Source organism: Crinia signifera, chromosome 2 (genome assembly GCF_055691185.1).
Source record: "Crinia signifera chromosome 2, ASM5569118v1, whole genome shotgun sequence".
NCBI classification, from domain to species: Eukaryota; Metazoa; Chordata; class Amphibia; order Anura; family Myobatrachidae; genus Crinia; species Crinia signifera.
Genome location: NC_139218.1, coordinates 97821676 through 97827066, shown reverse-complemented (window position 1 = coordinate 97827066; position 5391 = coordinate 97821676).

Here is a 5391-nt window from a genome sequence, read left to right as displayed (position 1 = left end):
GGGCAGTCCCACCAGATGTGGAGCAGAGTTCCTCTCTCCCCACAGCCTCTCCAGCACATAGGGTTGGCAAGGTGGTACATTTTGGAGAGTCTAACCGGGGTATAGTACCATCTGTAGTAGAGCTTGTATGACGTTTCCATAATACGGGTGGAAATCGAGCTCTTGGCAATGGCTTCTCGGATTATTGTCCAGCTTGCCTTATCGGGAGGGGGACCCAAGTCCCGCTCCCAGTCTAGTTCGTGTCGTAACGAGTTGGGGGCTGTTGCGGCAATCAGGAGGGAATAGACCCGCGATATCATACCACGGCACTGAGGGCGATTCAGGCACTCCAGCTCAAAAGTAGTAGGGGACGGGAAGGGGGCCAACTGGGTGTATGAAGTGATAAAATGTCGGATTTGAAAGTATTCATAAAGTTTGGGGACCAGGGAGGGGTGTTTCTCCCTGATAACCTCTAGGGACGCGACCCGACCTCCTTCCAACAAGTCGGCAAACCGGATGATACCCGCATTCTTTCAAGGTTTAAAATCATTGGGGGAGCATCCAGGGGGGAAGCCCGGGTTACCCCACAGAGGAGTAAGGGCAGAGGGATTAGAGAAAAGGCTATATTTGATGTTGGAGCTGTTCCAGAGTGATACGAGGAACCTGAGGGAGGGTAGGGCGATGGGGGGGCCTGATTTTGTGTTTTTGTTTGTGAGCCATATCGAGGAGAGGGAGTCGACCCCCAGATCCGAGGCTTTAAGGTCTAACCAAGACGTGATGCCTTTTGGCGCAAAAGAGGCCACAACCTGGCTTAGGTGACTAGCCAGGTAGTAACATTTCACATCTGGGAGGCCCCTGCCTCCGCCCGACCTGGGCAGTCTTAGTATGCTAAATGCAATTCTTGGGGGTTTGTTATTCCAAATGAATTTAGAGATGGAAGATTGTAGCGCTCTTAGGATTTTGTCGGGGACCTTGACTGGAAGGGTTTGGAAAAGATATAGTAATTGGGGGAGGATGGACATTTTTACCGCGGTTATTCTCCCTGACCAGGAGATAATGTAAGTTCTCCATTTCGTGAGTTCCCTAGAGATTTTATCGATAAGGCGAGAGTAGTTCTCGTTGAAGAGGGAATCGTAATTGGGGGTGATGTAGATACCTAGGTATTTAATTTTGCGGTCTTGCCATTTGAAGTGAAATTTGGAGGCTAGGGAGGTTTTTAAGCTGCTGGAGATGTATAGGGATAGGGCTTCTGATTTGGAGAAGTTAATTTTATATCCTGAAATTTGCCCATATTCTTCTATAATGTCATATAGTGCGTGTAGAGAGGAATGGGGTCGAGTCAGGGTCAATAGCACATCATCTGCAAACAGTGAGAGTTTGAAGTCTGTAGATCCAATCTCTACTCCCTTTATGTCGGCGGAGTTTCTAATTCTGGCAGCCAGGGGCTCTATCACCAAGGCAAAAACCAGAGGCGATAAGGGGCAGCCCTGGCGGGTGCCATTAGATAGAGTGAAAGGTTTGGAGAGGATGCCATTTGTCAGGATTCGTGCTGACGGAGAGGAGTAGAGGGCGGATATAGCTGTTAGGAATTCACCTTTTATACCGAATGCTTGCAGGGATTTAAATAGAAAGGGCCAAGATATGCGGTCGAACGCTTTTTCTGCGTCTAGCGCTAAGATCAGGGAAGGGGTTTTCCTACGATTTAAAATTTGAATGATGTCAATTGTGCGCCTTGTATTGTCCCTAGCTTGCCTCCCAGGGATAAAACCTACCTGGTCATAATGTATTAGGGATGTCAATACTTTGTTTAGTCGATTTGCCAGTATTTTTGCATAGAGCTTAATATCGTTATTGAGAAGGGAGATTGGCCTGTAGCTAGAACATTCATGTGGGTTCTTACCTTCTTTGTGGATTAAGATAATTTTGGCTTCTAGCATTGTCGAGGGAAGCTTGGCCCCATGGAGAGCTGCATTGTATAAGGTGTTCAAGTGAGGGGTTAGTATGTGAGAGAATTTTTTATAATAGGAGGCCGTGAACCCGTCTGGGCCTGGGGCTTTGGATGTTTTTAAGGATTTCAGGGCGCTTATTATCTCATCGTCGGAAATGTCTTGGCAGAGTTGTGAGGAGGTATGATCTGTTAGGGACGGAAGATTGGCCTTTTTTAGAAAGTCGTCAATGGCCTCTTGTGATTGGGTGGTAGAAGAGTCAGGACCTTGGATGTTATATAGGTTAGTATAGAATTTCTCAAACTCCCCGCTTATACTGTCTGCTGAGTACGACAGCACTCCTGCCCCATCCTTGATGGCTGGTATGTTGTTGCATGAGTTTTTAGCTTTGAGTCTGGTGGCCAAGAGCTTGTCAGCCTTGTCCCCTTTTTCATAAAAGAGTTGGTTTAACTTTTGGAGTGCTTTTGCCGTACGTTCGGACATATAAGTGGATAAGTCTTGTCTTGCTGTAAGTAGTTGTGCTGAGAGCAATGGGGTGGGGGTAAGTTTATGTTGGATCTCTAGGGTCTGAAGTTTAGAGGTGAGCGTCGACAAGTGTTGAACCGATATTTTTTTATGTCTGGAGGACAGGCTAATGAGATGTCCCCTCAAGACCGCTTTGTGTGCCTCCCAAAGAGTTTGAGGGGAAATGTCTGGGGAGGAGTTAAGTTGGAAGTATTCTACGAGAAGTTTTTTAATTTGATCTGTATAAGTAGGGTCATGAAGGAGTGAGTCGTTCAGTCGCCATGACGATGGTGGGGGGCGGACGGCTATCGAGGAGAGATCTGCTGATATTGGGTTGTGATCCGACCAGACCATAGGATGTATATCGGCTGTTAAAATACTACGTGAAATATCTCTACTGAGTAGGATCAGATCTATCCTCGAGTAGGATTTGTGGACTGGAGAATAGTATGTATAGTCTTTGGCCGTAGGATCAATAAGTCGGAAGGAGTCAAATAATAGGTGTTTTTTGAGTAAAGAGAGAAGGGCTCTTGAACCTGGAGAGGGAGTGTTTGCGGAGGAATTAGCATGTGAGGAACGATCTAGACTGCCATCAAGGACCTCATTAAAGTCCCCTGCCATTATTATAGAACCCATAGCGTATTTATCTAAAAGGGCGCTAAGTTTATTAAAAAACCGTGCTTGTCGTTGGTTCGGGGCATAGATATTGACTAGGGAGCAGAGCTCTTGATTGATTTTCCCTATCACAACAAGCCATCTTCCCTCTTTATCAGAATACACATTTTCCAGGGTAAATGTGAGATGGGAAGCGATTAGAATAGAGACTCCTCTTTTTTTATGAGTGGAATCGCAGGCATGAAATGTGAGGGGGTAGAGTTTGGACTTTAGCTCAGGATGGGAGGAATTTTTAAAATGCGTCTCTTGGAGGAAGACCAGGTCACTCCTGGTACTTTTTAATGTAAGGAATAGTTTAGTACGTTTGAAAGGGCTATTTAGGCCCTTCACATTGTGGGAATATATTCTAAATGGCATGATGGTGGAAGGGAGAGCTATCTGATTGTGCCCAAGGCGTGCTTCTGTCAACTGATGTGGGTGGTACGTACCTCTCTGTCAAGGGGAGAGGGCAAGGGCAGGGGTTGCAGGGAGTTACAGGGAGAAATGGAAAAAGGTGAGGGGGTAGGAGACCAGATGAGACAGTCTCTGGTCCTTTGTGCCGGCCATTGGGAGGAAGGGGACGGTCGAAAGACGACCAGGGCCGGGCAGGGGCAGAGATCCCCAGCGGGGGAACGTGGCCTGGGGAGTTCTGTGTCATGGTGACTTCAAGAACCACTAAACGGTGGAACTGGCCCGGAGTCTAAGGCAGTAACTGGAAAAATAGAGTGGGAGACAAATCTAACATGGAAGTGCTAAACAGTACAGACTGCACATAAATAGTCAATAATAATAACTAATTTAAGAACAAATAGAAACAGTAGAGAACCTAAGATACACTGTCTAGAGACACGTTTGGTTTAACTTATGTATCTGAAAGCCTACTAACAATGTTAATTCTAACCAACTGACCATATGAGCTAATCGTCTAGCTGGCGAGAGAAGAAAAAGTAAAAAGCAACATTGAAAACCTGGAGGGTTCCACGTCCGTGCACTCCAGAAATATATGTTTTGACAATACCGCCGTGAGGTTCATCCTCATGGAGGATGGTCGGTTGAGGCAGATTTCTTGGCAGTAGGAGTCTGTGTCCAATCGCGGTGGAGGTGCCTTCTGGGAGTGGTTGTGGAGGTTGTTGTTGGCGTGGATTGTGCAGTCTGAGCAGTATCAGCAGAAGAGGACGTTGCATTAAGGCCCAAGGTAGTCAAGATCTTCTGGGCTTCGTCTAAGGTCTTGGCGGAGAGGAATTTATTTTGGTGCCATATGAGGATACGGAAAGGGAAACCCCATCTATATCTGATGTTCTTATCTCGGAGGATAGTAGTGATGGGTTTAAACTCTTTACGCTTCGTCAGGGTGGTAGGTGCGATATCTTGATAGATTTGTAAATGATGTCCCTGAAAAGACACTTTGGGGATTTTACGTACTTCTCTGACGATATCTTCCTTGGCCTGAAAATAGTGGCAGCGGAGGATGACATCTCTTGGTATAGAAGGGTCCATGGATCTGGGTCGAAGCGCTCTGTGCGCTCTATCCAGGAGGAGGTGATCCTCCGGTGTTGTTGGGGAGAGGTGAGAGAATAATTTCTTGATATAGTCATCTAGGGCATGGGCCTCTATCTCTTCTGGGATACCTCTTATTCGTAAATTGTTACGTCTTGCCCTGTTTTCCTGGTCCTCTTGTCGGTCTTGTAGGTCCAGTAGTTCTTGTCTTAAGTTTTGCAGGTCGGCAGACAAATCATTTTGGAAGGTGGCCATATCATCGACTTTGGATTCTAGGTGGTCCGTCCTGTTGCCGATTTCGTTGATATCAGACTTAAGGGAGTTAATTGCCTCTCTGACTTCGGTTTGGACTGCTTGTACGGAGCGGCGGGTCTCCTGCACTTCTCGCAGTAGAGAGCGGAGGTCACCCCTTGTCAGGGGGGCGTTGTCAGATTCATCCGAATCAGAATGTTCCTGGGATGCGCTCAGGGCTTTTTTTTGCGACTTGTCTGCCGTAAATGCATATCTGCTTAATGTCTGGGAGGGCTCCACATTGTCGTGTTTACGCTGGCCCTTAGGCATGATGAAAAGGTCAAAAGGTGTTCTACAGGAGCAGAAGGGTCTGACCAAGACTAAATGTTTCAGATGGGGGGGGTCCTCTTTCTCCCGTTCAGAGATATATTTAGCAAGACTCCGGGACAGGCATAGGCTTAGGCTGCCATGTTTCCTGTATTGTGCATAGTATCAGGAATCAAGGTGGTACTTTTACAAGGGGTCAGGTGGCTGTATACTGTCAGTGGGGCAGAATATATCTCGTTATATATTATTCAGA